Genomic DNA, 17,739 nt, shown 5'->3' on the forward strand with positions numbered 1-17,739 from the left:
ATTTATGAGAGAGAAGAGGAGGGGGAGGAGAGAGCTAGACAACCAGAGCATTACTCTGTCATATGTAATACCAGGAATCAAATTCGGGAACTCATGCATGAAAGTCCAATACTTAATCCACTGTGCCACCTCCTAGGTCATTCCACAGGGTTTTTATAAAGCCTTAAAGAGTTGTAAGAGTTATTTTAAATCAATTACTAGCACAGATACCCAGAAACAAGAAATATTTAATAAATGAAATCTATTCTTTATGTTGTTTGCTTCATTCATTCAACTAAATCACTGAATCCCCCATTTTATATCTGGCATTATGCTGGTCATGATATAAGAGAGAAAGCAACTGTGAAATCAAATGACTATTGAAAATGTAAAAGGTATTCAAAGAAAAATTAAGGGAATGAAGCTTTTTGGTCTCCTCAAAGGGGGGGAAAAACGGGAAGTATTCTGAAGAGACTGACAAAAAACAAGATTCATTAGTGCTACAGAAAGAGCACAGCAGGTAGGGTGGCTGCGAGCCACAGGCATGATTGATCCAGATTTGAGCCCTGGCACCACATGAAGAGTGCAACAATGGTACTGGAGGAAGCCTCAGTGCTAATTTTTCTCTCCATTTCTGTCTGTCTGTCTGTCTCTTTCTAAATTAAAAAGTCAGTCGGGAGTGATGAAATTGAGCACATACAAGGCACTGGCAATAGAAAAAAAGACTTAGTGAGAAATAAATAAATAAACAATCCTATTTCTTTTTAGAAGCATGGTAGAATGGTACATGCCAGAATCTGGACATAAGAGAATACTTCCTCCTAGGAACACTGTATTCTCTTGACATCTAGTTTCTCGGCAATCTTCTCTGATGAGGCCATCTCATTCTTTGCTGTATTGGCCTTTTCTCCTTTATGACTATATGTTGGAATTCCTCAAGACTACCTGACATGTTTTTCTCACTTTGTTTACTCTTCTTCATTATCTCATCTACCAGTTATTCTCTAGGAATTTCAGTTACCATTTAAATGTTAGCTCATGAATTTTCATATGTCAGGATCAAATCTTGCTTATTATTTCCAGCTGACTTGTATTTACAATCATGTAGTGAATAACTTCAGTTAGTTGTGTTAAGTACCCCTCAAAATAATGTCCTGAATGAATGCACCTCTTTTCCAAAGCCCCTTCCAGGGCCCGGTGTCAGTAAATACAAAACATCCACTCAAATACCCAAATTAAAAACTGAGCACTCGTTCCTGACTCCACTCATACCTGATTCCACAGTCATCGCATTTTTAGTCAGTCCACAAATCTATTCCTTCAACCTAATAGATGTGGGTGCCTCAAGTCTGATTAGCCATCCTTGTTGCCACTAGCTTAGTCCACCTTGACTTTCATATCATCTACTGGCAGTTAGTCAACTTATTGCCAACCTGTCTGTTGATAGTTCTCTTAGCTCTAATCATTCTGAATGTTTTATTTCCTGAGACACCCAACCTGGCTATTGATAGCCTCATACATTTTCCCAGTTGTCCACTTTGTCTAAAATTATTTGCTTTCCTTTGCTTCATCTATTGTTGCTTAGATATCTTTCAGATCTCTCTTAAAGGTTAATTCCTCATTGAAACCTTCACAAAGCAGTCACTCTCGTAACTCATTCTTACTCTGGCATTTCAGTACTATAGACATGCCAGGTACTGTGTCTGGAATTAGGGATATATATTACTAAGAACAAAAACACAGTATCTCTCCCACATAGGTTAGAACTTTATTATATAGGAATTATCAAATAACCACACATACAAAATGTAAAAATGAAAGATGTCATGAAACAATGATACCTTTAAAAAATCTGGCAGGACAGAGAAGAGCATCCAAAGCAGTAAATTTTGACCCTAGACCTAAATGGTGATAGGAGTTAACAATCAGTTGGAAGGAAGATGTGAAGAAGCAGGGGGAACGGCACGTTATTTGCCCTGTGGTAAATATGCCCTATGACATGAAAGTCAAGGTGGACTATGCTAGTGGCAACAAGGATGGCTAATCAGACTTGAGGCGCCCACATCTATTAGGTAGAAGGAACAGAGTTGTGGACTGACTAAAAATGTGATGACTGTGGAGTCAGGAAAGAGTGGAGTCAAGAATGAGTGCTCAGTTTTTAACTTGGGCATTTCAGTGGATGTCTTGTACTTACTGACACCGAGCCCTAGAAAGGGCTTTGGAAAAGAGGTGCATTCATTCAGGACATTATTTTGTGGGTACTTAACACAATTAACTGAAGTTATTCACTACATGATAAGAAACACAAGTCAGTATAGCAGTGGGAATTTAGATGGATCCCAGAGCAGAAAGAAAGCTGGGCATCTGGAATGCAAAGAGCAAGGAGATGCCTTTGAAATGAGACTTGGGCAGAAGATGGGCCCAGATTTTGCAAGAGCTATAGGGCTCTGAAAATATTTGGGTGTTTAGGGGCCGGGTGGTGGTGTAGCTGGTTAAAATCAGGTATTACCATGCATAAGGATCCAGGTTCAATCTCCTGGTCTCCACCTGCATAAGGAAACCCCTCTGAGTGGTGAAGCAGTGCTGTAGGTGTCTGTTTTTCTCTTTCTCTCCTATTCCTCTCAATTTCTCTCTGTTCTATCAAATAAAATAAAGTCAAAATTAATTAGTTAATTTTAAAAAAGATTTTGGTCTTTATGCTAAGAGTCATAAGAGGCAAGTGGAAGAAGGTGGTGGTTACAACCATATTTTCATTATAAATATATCACTGTAGGTTATGTGTGGAGAACAGGTATGCGATAAGTGAGAATGGATATTTCTAGTAGTTAAAATGGTGAAAAGGCTATTACAGAAGTGCAGGTGAGAGGCGATATTAACCTGGACCAAGGAGGTGGTAACAGAAATGAAGAAGAGGCAGTGATGCCAGAGATATTTTGGATATGATCTCAACAAGCTTATGTATTTCACTGTATTAGAAAGAGGATACTTTCTCTCTCCTCAATTTCCATGAAAGAATTTCTTTCCTTTAAATTTGCTTTAAGGAGTAGGGTGGTGGTGCATTCAGTAGAATGTATAAGTTACCATGTGCAAGGATCCAGGTTTAAGGACCCAGGTTCAAGCCCCACCTGCACAGGGCATACTTCACACATGGTACAGCAGTGTTGCTGGTATCTCTCTTTTCCTCTTTCTCTTTCTTTTTCCTCTCAGTCTCCACCTTTCTTCTCAATTTTTTTCTGTCCTGTCAAATAAAAAAGGAAGGAAATAATATTAATAATGATATTTAATTGTGATTTTTGAACCAGGTCACTGCTCAGCTTTTATTAGGACAGGCCTGCCTGCAAGGAGTATTTGCCTTGGTCAAGTTTGTTTGTTTGTTTTTGGTTTTGTTTGTGCTATAACAAAGATCCTATCCCCTATCCTTGTGAAGACAGGGTTACAGTGGTCTGATGCTGCTAAAGACAAGGTAGCTAAATCTTTCTTAAGTTGGGACTCAGAGTGAGAAAAATTATTTTTCCATACATGTAGGTCAGATTTAACCTAGTCTACATCAGTAGTAAAGCATATGTATGCAGAGATCTTTTTACTTCCTGGCTCTTAATATACTTCTTGCTTTAACCAGATCTCTGATGGAGATTTGGAGAAGGGAGGAAACAATGAACAATGACTTGTAGTTTATACAACTGCATGGTTTATGATGCCAGTTCCTTTCTTTCTTCCCTCCCTTCTGTCTTTCCATACTTTTCTTCCCCTTCCCTCTCAAGAGAAGACATTCATTCCAAACTCCCAAATTAAAAACTTTTGAATTTGTTAAATCATTAAGCTATTATGTTGAAATGTCAAGCAGGTAGGAGCCAGGTGGTGGTCCACCTGGTTGAGTGCACGTTACAATACACAAGGACCTCGGTCCCCACCTGCAAGGGGAAAGTTTTGCAAGTGGTAAAGCAGTATTGCAGGTGTCTCTCTGTCTCTCTTCCTATCACCCCCTTCCCTCTCAATTTCTGACTGCCTCTATCCAATAAATAAATAAAGATAGTAATAAAAATTAATTTAAAAAGAGAAATGTCTAGTAGGCTATTGTATATACAGGCTTGAGGGACAAGGGTGAAGCTTGGTCTGGAGATGCCAGCATAAGTCATGATCATGAGTGTGAATGAGTTCATCTGGAGAGAGATTACAGAGAGGGAAAGGACACTAGTCTTGAGCTTTCATGAGTTACAGTATTAAATAGTTGATTTGAGGAGGATGAGCCTGAAAATGTATGTCAGTTTGCTGACATTGGAATAGTTTTAGAAACCAGAGAAAGGGCTTGGTAATGGATCAAGGAAATATAGAATAACATGGAGGTGGTGTATAGAAGATATAAGGTCAAACATGGACTTATTCTTCCTTGGGCATTGACTGATAAACACAAGCTTCAATTTAGTCTCAAAACTTGGACTCATTTTATTATTTATAATTTTTTGTGTAATGTCTGACTTGCTTTGATAGGCTATTCTCCTTTGCACCATGCAAAGGAGAAGCTTCTTGAGTGGTGAAGCAGTGCTATGATGTCTTTCCTCCTTCTGTCTGTCTTTTTTCCTTTCTGGTTCACCCTTTATGTAAAAAAAAAAGTGTACAGTAGTAAGAGCTAGCTATTGTTAAAAGTAAATAAATCTATGTTAGAATCTATGTATCTTAATTTTTTTCAAGGAAACTTCAGTGCTGTGGTGTCTTTTGTCTTCTCTCTGTGTCTTTATCTCACTCCTTTGTCTTAAAAAAATAAGTCAGTGGGGGCCAGGCAGTAGCAAAGTGAGTAAAGCACACATGGCACAAAGCACAAGAACCGGCCTAAAGATCCTGGTTGGAGCCCCTGACTCTCCACTTGAAGGGGGGTTGCTTCACAAGCAGTGAAGCAGGTCTACAGCTGTCTACTTTTCTCTCCTCCTCTCTGTCTTCTCCTCCTCTTTCAATTTCTCTCTGTCCCATCCAACAATAATGACAGCAATAACAACAATAATAACAGCAACAATGAACAACAAGGGCAACAAAATGGGGAAAATGGCCTCCAGGAGCAGTGAATTTGTAGTGCAGGCACTAAGCCCCAGAGACAGCCCTGCAGGGAAAAGAAAAGAAAAAAAGTAAGTCAGCCCAGAATGGTGTAATCCCACACAGAGAAAGAATTAAATGTTTCATCAGTTGCTCTAAGATAGAAGGGGCAGGTGCAAGAATCAGAAAAGGCTCTTAGGAGCCAAGGCAGCCCCCATTACAAGTGAGAAAGGAAAAAGAGTTGTCAGTCCCATAACCAGAAACAGATTGGATTCAGCCAAAAATACAAATGAGCATGGGCACAGATTCTTTCCTGGACCCTCAAGTAAGAAACATAGTCTTCAAAGCACAAGGACCGGCATAAGGATCCCGGTTCGAACCCCGGCTCCCCACCTGCAGGGGAATGGCTTCCTGCAGTGAAGCAGGTCTGCAGGTGTCTATCTTTCTCTCCCCTTCTCTGTCTTCCCCTCCTCTCTCCATTTCTCTCTGTCCTATCCAACAACGACAACAACAATAATAACTACAATAATAAAACAACAAGGGCAACAAAAGGGAATAAATAAATAAAATAAATATTAAAAAAAAAAGAAACATAGTCTTGTTAACACCTTTATTTTAATCCAATGAGACTCACATTGGACTTCTGACCTGTAGTTTTTTGTTGTTGTTTGTTTGTTTTTTAATTTGTAGTAATTTGTTATGACATAGATAAGAAAACAATGCAGAGTTCAATGCTCAAAATTAGTGAGTGGCTCCAGTTACACAATGCATAAAATTTAAGCTTCTTAGCTTGTATATCAATGTTTCCACTTTACCCATCTAAATTTTTCTCCAAACATTGCTCTTACCCTTTCATTCCCACACACTTCTAGCCACCATTTGTACCAATTCTTTGAATACATGCTGTTCACTGACATTTTGAACACAACCTTTCAGACTTATCTCATTATGTATGTCTTGACCTCAAAGTTAATAGCTCTAGATAGACCTCATTGATTCTCCCAGAAGTTTCCTTTTTAGGAAACTCAGTAAATATTTATTTATGTATACTTGTTAAATGTCAGACACTGTTATAAGTGCTGTGAACAAGGCATTCAAAGTCTAATTTTGTAGTCCAGAAGTTTGATTTTGGGTTGCACATGCATCAGAGTGATGCTCTGATATTCTGTCTCTCCCACTTCTCTCTCTCTCTCTCTCTCTCCTCTCTTTCTCATAAATAAATTTTTTAAGTGTCAAACATTTTTAAAATTTCTAGCTATTTTATAAATTGCCAATAGCCTTGTCACTGAGGCTTGGTGCCAGTACTACAAATCCTAGAAGCAATTTTTTTTGGTTTACTTTATTTGATAGGACAGAGAGAGATTGAGAAGGGGGTTAGGGTGAGATAAAGAAGATCTGCTTCAAAGTTCTTGAAGTTTCCCCCTGCAGGTGGGTACCAGTGGGATCCAACCCAGGTCTTTGTTCATGGTATGATGTGAGTTCAACTGAGTGTACCCCCGCACAGCCCCTTAATTTCTAACCACCATGGAGCTTCTATTCTAGTCAAGATAAGAAGATGAACAACCAGGAGGTGATGCAGTGGATAAAATATTGGATTCTCAACCATGAGGTCCTGAGTTCAATCCCCAGCAGCACATGTACCAGAGTGATGTCTGGTTCTTTCTCTCCTCCTATCTTTCTCATGAATAAATAAATGAATTCTTTTTAAAAATGGATGAACAACATAAAGTACATATTTAAGATAATGTCACGTTATGAAAAGTGCTTGAAAGAAATAGGCTGATAAGATAGTGTGTTTTGATAGCAGAGATGTCACTTGCAGGGTGGCTAGAAAAAAAACTTTGAAGTTAGGTCTGTAGGATGAGAATGAGCTAGCCACTGTAGATGGAACTATGGAAAGGTGGTCTACAAAAAAGAACCTCAATTGGCAGCTTGAAAAGATCTCGGAACTTAGAATGTGCCAAGAGAAGAAGAAAAGATCCACAAGTATCAGGGAGAGAGCAGAGGTGAATGAAATTGTAGACTACTGTGAGGTCAGATGTAAATAGCATCAAATCCTTCAGGAACTTGTAGGTGGTAGAAAGGACAGTAGATTACAAGCTTAGTGCAGTGGGAAGGGTTTGAGCAGGACAATGAGATGGTTCAATTTATATGTAAAGGTCTCACTCTAGATGTTCTGTGGAGAACAGACACTGAAGAGTAAATATAAAATCAGGCTGATCCATTAGAAGGTCACTCCATCACTGCAGTGGGAGAAGGGGGACACCTGAGCGTGGTAGCCATGGAGATGGAACAAAGGAAACAGATTACAAAGATTTCTTGGAAATGAAAGAAAGAATAGTTGGTTAAAAGAGTCTGGGGTGTGGGGAGGGTTCAGATACTAGAACAGGATGGTCAGGAGCACCTAGTATGGAAAACTGAGAAAAATTACACATGTACAAGTGATTGTATTTTATTGTTGACTGTAAACCATTAATCCTCCAATAATGAAATAAAAAAGGGGGGAATTGGTGGTAGTGCAGCGCAGCGGGTTAAGTGCAGGTGGCACAAAGTGCAAGGACCAGCGTAAGGATCTCAGTTCAAGCCTCCAGCTCCCCACCTGCAGGGGAGTCGCTTCATAGGCGGTGAAGCAGGTCTGCAGGTGTCTCTCTTTCTCTCTCCCTCTGTCTTCTCCTCCTTTCTCCATTTCTCTCTGTCCTATCTAACAACGATGACATCAACAACAATAATAACTACAACAATAGAAAACAAGGACAACAAAAAAGGGGAAAATAAATATAAATTTTAAAAAATGAACTTAGATACTGCTAGGGCCAAAGTTCCTTCTATCAAAAGAAAAAAAAATAGTTGGTGATAGATTCACTTGAAGGTAAAATGTATTAAATATTGCTTACACTCAGTCCTTCTTGATTTATCCATACTTACCCTTAATGTCCATTCTGAGGCTTTTGTTTGAATGACAGATGGTTTTATTTACTAAGAAAAGCCCAAAAAGGGAGAAACAGTTGGGGGTGAAAAAAATCAAGATTTCTTTTTGCATTGTATTGGATTTATGCTTGTTAGGTACCAAAGAGGAAATGTCAAAGTTTTCTGTTTGTACCTGAGTTAGGAAAGAGTCATGGTTAAAATGTGAAATTTAAAGTATTCATTATATGATTTGTGCACAGATATTTTAAAAATTGTTTTTATATTTATTTATTTATTATTGCACAAAGACAGAGAAATTGAGAGAAGAGGGGGAGTAGAGGGAAAGAGACAGAGAGACACCTTAAGGTCTGCTTCACCACTTAGAAGCTTTCCCCCTGCAGGTGGGGACCAGGGGCATGAACCCAGGTCCTTGTTTACTGTAATGTGTGTGTTTAAGCAGGTGTGCCACCACCTGGCCCAGGCAGACATTATTTTCTATGCTTTAACTGCACCTTGTAGACTCCTCTGATTCAATTAAGTATTGTAATGATAGTTTTCCAATACACCATAAGTATTCCCAATACACCATAAGTCTCTAAGACAAGGATTGCACCATATATGCATTGTTTTTTTAAAAAATTATTTATTTATTTATTTACTCCCTTTTGTTGCCCTTGTTTTATTGTTGTAGTTATTATTGATGTCGTTGTTGTTGGATAGGACAGAGAGAAATGGAGAGAGGAGGAGAAGACAGAGATGGGGAGCTGGGGGCTCGGACTGGGATCCTTATGCCAGTCCTTGCACTTTGTGCCACCTGCCCTTAACCAGCAGCGCTACCACCCAACTCCCCCCCCCTTTTTAAATTGCCACCAGGATTATTGCTGGATAATACTTCTAGTGGCTCCCCCCCCCCATCTTATTTGATAGGAGAGAGAGAAATTGAGAGGGAAGGGACTGTTGAGGAGATGAAGAAATACACCTACAGACCTGCTTTACCACTTGTGAAAGGTCCCTCCTGCAGGGAGGGAGCAAGGGCTTAAACCTAGGTATTGGAGCATGGTGGTGTATGTGCTCAACTGCTTATGCCATCGTCTGCCCTCCCCCCCCCACCCCGCCCATGCTTTTTTTTTTTTTTTTTTTTTTTTGCCTGCAGGGTTATCTCTGGGGCTTGGTGCAAATACTACGAATCCAGTATGGCTGGCGGCCGTCTTTTTTTTTTTTTTTTTCCCATTGCTGTTGTTGGATAGGACAGAGTGAAATTGAGAAATAGAGAGAGGAGAGGAAGACAGAGAGTTGGAAAGATAGACACCTACAGATCTGCTTCACCATTTGAAAAGCCACTCTCTCCCTGCCCCCCCAAGAGCTGGGGAGTCGGGGGCTCGAACCGTGATCCTTCAGTTGGTCCTTGTGCTTTGTACTATGTGTGCTTAACTGGTACACTGCCGCCCACCCCCCCTACACATTCTTTATAAATATTCAGTGCCAGGGGGCCGAGTGGTGGCACACCTGGTTAAGCGCACGTTATAATGTACAAGGATCCAGGTTTGAGCCCTCCCACCCCACCTGCGGGGGAAAGCTTTGCAAGTGGTGAAGCAGGGCTGCAGGTGTCTCTCTGTCTCTCTATCTCTCTATGTCCCCCTCTCCTCTAGATTTCTGACTGTCTCTATCCAACAAATAAATAAAAAGATAATTTAAATTTTTTTTTAAAAAAATTCAGTGTCGGGAGTTGGGCGGTAGCACAGTGGGTTAAGCGCAAGTGGCTCAAAGCGCAAGGATCCGTGTAAGAATCTGGGTTGGAGCCCCCGGCTCCCCACCTGCAGGGGAGTCGCTTCACAAGCGGTGAAGCAGGTCTGTAAGTGTCTATCTTTCTCTTCCCCCTCTCTGTCTTCCTTCCTTTCTCCATTTCTCTCTGTCCTATCTAACAACAATATCAATAACAACAATAATAACTACAACAATAAAACAAGGGCAACAAAGGGAATAAATAAATAAATAAATCCAGTGTCAATTATATGACAGTTTTATAGAATAATATCGACATAGATGTAGGAGTTAAAAATTGGTTGTAAAAATTGGGTTGTAAGCGCACGTGGTGCAAAGCACAAGGACCTGCACAAGGATCCGGTTGGAGCCCCTGGCTCCCCACCTGCAGGGGAGTCACTTCACAGGCGGTGAAGCAGGTCTGCAGGTGTCTGTCTTTCTCTCTCCCTCTCTGTCTTCCCCATCTCCATTTCTCTCTGTCCTATCCAACAATGACAACAACAATGAAAAACAAGGGCAACAAAAGGGAAAATAAATAAATATATTTTAAAAATTGGGTTGTATACACTACTAGATAATTTTGATTACTTGTAGAATGTAGATGTTCACAGTTGAAACACATGAACTTTGGGGGTGAAGAAGGAGTGGACAAACTGTCTTTAAAACTTTGTGGGGGGAGACAGAGAGACACCTGCAGACCTGTACCACTCCTGAAGCTTTCCCCAGGCAGGTGGGAACTGGGGGGCTAGAACCTGGGTCCTTGTGCACTGTAACATGTGCACTCAACCGAGTGTGCCACCTCCCCGCCCCAAAAGATTTACTTCTTTAGAAAAAAAAAAAGTCAACCCATAACTATGACCTTGGGAGAATTATGGTGGTTACTGTTGCGGGGGGGGGGGGAAGACACAGAAATTTGGTGATGGGAATGGTGTGAAATTATATCCCTATTATAAAACCCCTATATATTATCTTGTAAATCACTATTATGTCATTAATAAAAACAATTTACTTTTTGAAAAAAAAACTTTGTGGGGGCTGGGTGGTGGCACACCTGGATAAACGCACATGTTACAATGCTCAAGGATCTAGGTTAGAGCCCCTGGTCCCTACCTGCAGGGGGAAAGCTTTGCGAGTGGTAAAGCCATGCTGCAGGTGTCTCTCCTGTCTCTCTCCCTATCAACCCCTTCCTTCTCGATGGTTGTCTCTATCCGATAAATAAGTAAAGATAATTAAAAAAGTTAAATAAGTAAATAAAACTTTATGAATAACTATGGAAGTTATCTGAAGCATGTGTGGGCATAAAGAACTTTGGTGGTGGAAGTGGTAATGGAGCTACACCCCTACTGCTTGTTTGTTTGTTTTGTTTTGTTTTTTAGTTATAAACCTTTGTCTGGGCCCTGCTTTGTTTATTTTTATTTCATTTTTTATTGGGAGGGTTAATGGTTTACAGTCAATAGTAAATATATTTGCAAATACTGTAAATACATGTATAAAATTTCTCAGTCTTCTGCAAAACACTCTAATCCTTCACCCCCACTGTATTCTTACAAATTATGAAATAATTAAGAAAATCAGGTTGTAGAACTATCTCTTTACTATGATTCCTTTTCTAAATAGATAGATTACATTCTTCAGTATATGTTTACACAGAGAAGAGGCCTAGAAGTATACAAACTGTTACCAGTGGTTACTCCTAGGGAGGGGGAATGAGAGAGGGGCTTTTACTTTGTACTCTCTATTGTTTGATTTTTTTTTTCAGGGAACAGTTCATCCTTTTAGTATGATATTTGTAATTTTTAAATCAGTGGAAAGAAATAAAACAAAATAAAACAGAATCTAAAGCATTCTTTTCTGTTGAAGAAGAACGTTGATATTCCACTCTGCCATGGAACAAAAGAATGCTAAAAACAGGAACAGATGTCCCTCACTCAAGCATAGAGAAGAAGGCAAAAATAGGAGTTCTGTTTAAGAAAGAAAAGTCTTAAAACAAAAATTTCTTAAAATTTAATCTACCAAGCACATATGGTTTAAATTAAAAAAAAATCATTTTGTCAGTGTAAAAAAGAAACAGAAATAAATTGTTCATTTCAACACTATGAGCAAAAAATAGATTTGATAGTCATGAACATTTCACCAATAGAAAGTGCTAGGAAGGGAGTCGGGCTGTAGCACAGTGGGTTAAGCGCAGGTGGCGCAAAGCACAAGGACCGGCATAAGGATCCCGGTTCGAATCCCGGCTCCCCACCTGCAGGGGAGTCGCTTCACAGGCGGTGAAGCAGGTCTGCAGGTGTCTATCTTTCTCTCCTCCTCTCTGTCTTCCCCTCCTCTCTCCATTTCTCTCTGTCCTATCCAACAATGACAACAACAATAATAACTACAACAATAAAAAAAAAACAAGGGCAACAAAAGGGAATAAATAAATAAAATAAATATTAAAAAAAAAAAAAAGAAAGTGCTAGGAAGGGAGTCAGGCAGTAACACAGCGGGTTTAACGCACATGGTGCAAAGCACAAGGGCAGGCATAAAGATCAGGGTTTGAGCCCCGGGCTCCCCACCTGCAGGAGGTTGCTTCACAAGCGGTGAAGCAAGTCTGCAGATGTCTATCTTTCTCTCCTCCTCTTTGTCTTCCCCTCTTCTCTCCATTTCTCTCTGTCCTATCCAACAACAACAAAAGCTATGACAACAATAACAACTACAACAACCACAAGAGCAACAAAATGGGAAAAATAGCCTCCAGGAGCAGTGGATTCGTAGTGCAGGCACCGAGCCCTAGCAATAACCCTGGAGGCAAAGAATAATAAAATAAAATAAAATAAAATAAAATAAAATAAAATAAAATAAAATAGAAAGTGCTTGGAAAAGACAGATAAAGCAAAGCAATGGAAAGTAAATCTCAAAACAAAGCAAAACAAAACAACAAGAAAAAAAAGCCACCAAGATTGTATGAGATATGAGATTAAATGAGAAAACTTTTAGGTTGAGCAAAGCCCATTTTTATATGTTAAAATAGTAGGAGGTGGGTGGTAACTCACTTGGCAGATCACACCTAATACCTTCCTTAAGGATCCAGATTCAAGCCCCCAGTCCTCTTCAAGGGGAAGCTTCACCAGTGGTGGAGCAGTACAAGTGTCTCTTTTCTCTCAACTGTCTTCTCTATCTCTCTTGTCTCTTATTCTTTATCAAAAAGGCCATTAGGAGTAGAGGAGCCACGCAGGTACCAAGCTCTAGTAGTAACACCGGTGGAGGCAGGGGGCGGAGATTGTGATAGAAAAAAATGTAAGAAATCAATAGTTGCCTGGGAGCCGGGTGGTGGCACAACAGGAAGTGCACATGGTGACCGGCTCCCCACCTGCACAAGCAGTGAAGTAGGTCCGCAGGTGTCTATATTTCTCTCCCCCTCTCTGTCTTCCCCTCCTCTCTCCATTTCTCTCTGTCCTATCCAACAACAAGGACAGCAATAACAACAATAATAACAACAATGACGATAAACAAGGGCAACAAAAGGGAAAATAAAATAAAAAATAATAAAAAAGTAAATAAATATATATCCTAAGGAACCCAACACACTCATCCAAAAAGGTCTGTGTAAATATATGTTCTTAGCAGCACAATTTGTAATAGCCAAAACCTGGAAGCAACCCAGATGTCCAACAGCAGATGAGTGGCTGAGCAAGTTGTGGTATATATACACAATGGAACACTACTCAGCTATAAAAAGTGGTGACTTCACCGTTTTCAGCCAATCTTGGATGGACCTTGAAAAATTCATGTTAAGTGAAATAAGTCAGGAACGGAAGGATGAATATGGGATGATCTCACTCTCAGGCAGAAGTTGAAAAACAAGACCAGAAGAGAAAACACAAGTAGAACCTGAACTGGAATTGGCATATTACTGTTGAATGTAAAACATTCCCAATAAAGATTTAATTCCCCAATAAAGAAATTAACAAAAAGAAATTTACAATAAATAAATAAATAAAATCTTTAAAAAAGAAAAGAAAAGAAAGGTCAGGGCCAGGCAGTGGCACACCTGGCTAAGTGCACATATTACAATCCGCAAGGACACAGGTTCAAGCCCTTAACACCAGGTAGAAGACAAATCACATGGTTTTGCTCACTTGTGGAATATAGATTACTGAAATATATTAATTTGGAGCAAGAAAGGAGTTGGCCAATTGTTAGTATGCTTCTAATTTTGCTTCTAAAAACCCCTTCTGTTTCATTGGTTTAATCCCTCCGGCTTAACACTGTATTCTGTTTACATAACCACTGTTAAGGCAGCACTACCCTGCCTGCAGGGCATTGGTTTAATATGTCTTTTTGCTCCACCCCCTCTCCTAGTACACCCTGATTTGCACCAGTCACTTTTCGCTCCACCCTCTCTATGTCACATCCTGTTTCCACCCTACTTGGCCAGTATATATAAGGACAGAATAGTGCTTAAATATAGTTTTAGTTTAGTTTAGCTTAGTTTGGCTTAGATTGTGCTGCGTTCTGCATGAATAAAGACTGAAAAGTGTACCACCCAGCCTTGAGTCCCTGGTCTTCTGTCAGTGAAGCTCAGCCTGACAGCCAATCTGCCTCTAAGACTTCATGCTAATTATGAAGGTTATCAGGGGAGCTGTGGGGGGGGGGGGAATGGAACAAGGTTTTTGTAGAGGTGTAGTATGGAACTATATTCACATAATGTTGCACTCTTGTAAATGACTATTAAATCAGTAATAAAAATGTTTATGTTATTAAAAAATAAAGAAGATAAATAAAGATCCTTCATTATCTCTGATCTGGAGATAGCTCGCATAGTAGAGCTCACATTTTACCATGAAGGAAGACCCATGTTGAGCCTCAGGAAGTCCCATGAAAGGTGGAGTGGTGCTGTGGTTTCTTTCTATTTCTCTGTATCTCCCTCTCTGTCTCTTCTGTTTCTTGATCTCTCTCTCTCTCTCTTTGTTCTCTCTCTCTCTGAAATTAAAAGTGAAATAAAAGGAGTATCCTGGGAACCATGCAGACATGAAACCCTGAAAAAGAAGAAGGAGAAAGGGAGGAAGATGGTGAAGTAAAGGAGGAAAAGGAAGAGAGAGGAGGGGAAGACAGAAAGGAGGAAGAGAAGAGGAGGAGGAGGAAGTGGAAGAAGAAGGAGAAGAATTGTTGTTTCTACTCTGTCTTGGTAAAACATTTTTTCACTACAAATAACAGATATATACTCAAAACAGCTGAAGCAAGAAAAAGAAGGAATAACAGAGAATTAAAGGAGAAAGAGAATTATAAGGCATTAAGGAGTGTTTCAAGAAATTGATGAATAGAATATACCATCAAGCTCCATGATAAACTAGAATCTGGAAAGAGCTCAAAAACATGTACTTTAAAAAAAAGTTTTTAATTTATTTTTCCCCTTTTGTTGCCTATGTTTTTTATTGTTGTAGTTATTATTGTTTTTGTTATTGATATCGTTGTTGTTAGATAGGACAAAGAGAAATGGAGAAAGGAGGGGAAAACAGAGGAGAAAGAAAGACACCTGCAGACCTACTTCACCTCCTGTGAAGCAACTCCACTGCAGGATTCTTAACTGGTCCCTGCACTTTGCGCCACGTGCGCTTAACCCGCTGCGATACCGCCCGACTCCCCAAAACATGTACTTTATCTACTTTCTACTTTATAGAATGAATAAGAAATTGAAACCGGGAGTGGGGGGGGGGTAGCACAATGGGTTAAACGCACTTGGCACTAAGCGCAAGGACCGCCATAAGAATCCCGGTTCAAGCCCCCGGCTCCTCACCTTCAGGGGAGTAGCTTTACAAGCGGAGAAGTGGGTCTGCAGGTGTCTTTCTCTCCCCCTCTCTGTCTTCCCCTCCTCTCTCCATTTCTCTCAGTCCTATCCAACAACGACGACAATAAGAATAACTACAACAGTAAAACAATAAGGGCAACATAAGGGAATAAATAAATATTTAAAAAATTAAGTAAAAAGAGATGCTCTGTTTAAAGAAAAAGAAAAGAAATTGAAACCATATGCTAAATATCTTGTCATTATTTTCTAGGATGCCAGTGAAGAGCAGCTTGCAATATGCAGAGATTAGTTTTTTTTAAATATTTATTTATTCCCTTTTGTTGCCCTTTTTTATTGTTATAGTTATTGTTGTTATTGATGTCGTCGTTGTTAAATAGGACAGAGAGAAATGGAGAGGGGAGGGCAAGACAGAGAGGGGGACAGAAGGACACCTGCAGATCTGCTTCACCGCTTATGAAGTGACTCCCCTGCAGGTGGGTGGGGAGCAGGGGGGCTCGAACTGGGATTCTTATGCTGGTCCTAGCGCTTTGCGCCACCTGCACTTAACCCGCTGTGCTACTGCCCAAATCCCAGAGATTAGTTGTGTGTGGTTATTCATGATGAAATTTTTTAAGCTTAAGAATAATATTGAGTGGCTGGGGTGATGGCTCAGTGAGAGAGCATAGAACTTGCATGTGTGATGCCCTAAATTCAATATCCAACACCATAAATGCCAGAGTAATACTGTGGTTCTTTCTCTCATTCACTCATTGATAAATAAGTAAATCTTTAAATAACCAGTATTCAGGGATCAGGAGATAGCACAGAGCGAGCACACAAGGTTTGTATGCAGGAGATCCCTGGTTTGATCCCTAGCACCACCAATAGCCAGAGTTGAACAATTCACTTGTAAAAATAAAAAATAAAATTATATATATAGTCAGGCAGGTGAAGGATTGGGTTCTACAGTGGATAAAGCATTGAACACTCACATCTGAGGTCCCATGTTTGATTCTCAGCATCATATGAGCCAGAGTAATGCTCTGTTTCTTGCTTTCTCTCCTTTCCCCATGAATAAGTAAGTAAATAAATAAATAAATCTTTAAAACAGATGAATACTAAACTCCCTTGTAAAGGTAAGTTAAAATTTAAAATTAATTATATACTAGTAAAATGATAGTATATAGAAAATATTACAAAGAACACTCAAATACTGCCTCCCCATTCCTGCCACTAACATTTCTATGCCTCTTTTTTCCAAGTCATTATTTTGAAGAATCTTTTTTTAAACTTTATTTGTTTATTATTGGATAGAGACAGAGAGAAATGGAGAGGGGAGGCGGAGATAGAGAGGGGGAGAGACAGAGAGACACCTGCAGTCCTGCTTTGCCGCTTGTGAAGCTTTCCTCCTACAGGTGGGGACCAGGAGCTTGTACCTGGGACCTTGTGCACTGTAAATATGAGCACTTAACCAGGTGCACCACTGCCTGGCCCCTTCCAAGTCATTTTTAACGTGTGATTAATAGTGGGTTACAAGATTGTAGTTCCACCTGGCCTCCACCACCAAAGTTCTATGCCCTTACTTTCTCAAAGATAACCACCATAGTTCTCACAGTCTTAGAGATAGTTTGTTTGCGTTTTAAAAATCTTATTACTGACTTAATATTGATCCACAAAATTATAAGACAACAGGAGTATAATTCTGCACCTTTCCCATCACCAGAGCTCTGTGTCTCCATTCTCTTCATTGGAAGCTAATAGTTTCCTCAAGGTCACAGATATGTGTTGATTATTATTTCTCTAATTAGTCTCTCTCTCTCTCTCTCTCTATATATATATATATATATTTGCCCTTTTTTTCCCATCTTCTCTTCCTTTACAAGTCATACCTACACCTATTAATACTTCTAAGAATCTGTTTTTTTGTTTGTTTTGTTTTGTTTTGAAAGTTCATGTGTTTCAGTTCTCTAGATTCCACATATGAGTGAAACCATCAGGCAGTTGTCTTTCATCTCTACTTATTTCATTAAGTATAATCAACTCCACTTCTACACATTTTGTCCCAAAAGACACAATATCATATTTTTTGACTGCAGAGTAGTATTTCATAACCTCTTTATCCAGTCATTTGTCAATAGGCATTTATGCTGCTTCTACACTTGAGCTATTGTGAATAATGCAACTATAAGCATAGGGATCTTATATGACCCTTTGAATTAATGTTTACTATGTTTTTTTTTTAATGATTTACTAGGGGCTGGGTGGTGACACAGGTTGAGAACACATGTTACAATGTGCAA

This window comes from Erinaceus europaeus, chromosome 11 (genome assembly GCF_950295315.1).
Source record: "Erinaceus europaeus chromosome 11, mEriEur2.1, whole genome shotgun sequence".
NCBI classification, from domain to species: Eukaryota; Metazoa; Chordata; class Mammalia; order Eulipotyphla; family Erinaceidae; genus Erinaceus; species Erinaceus europaeus.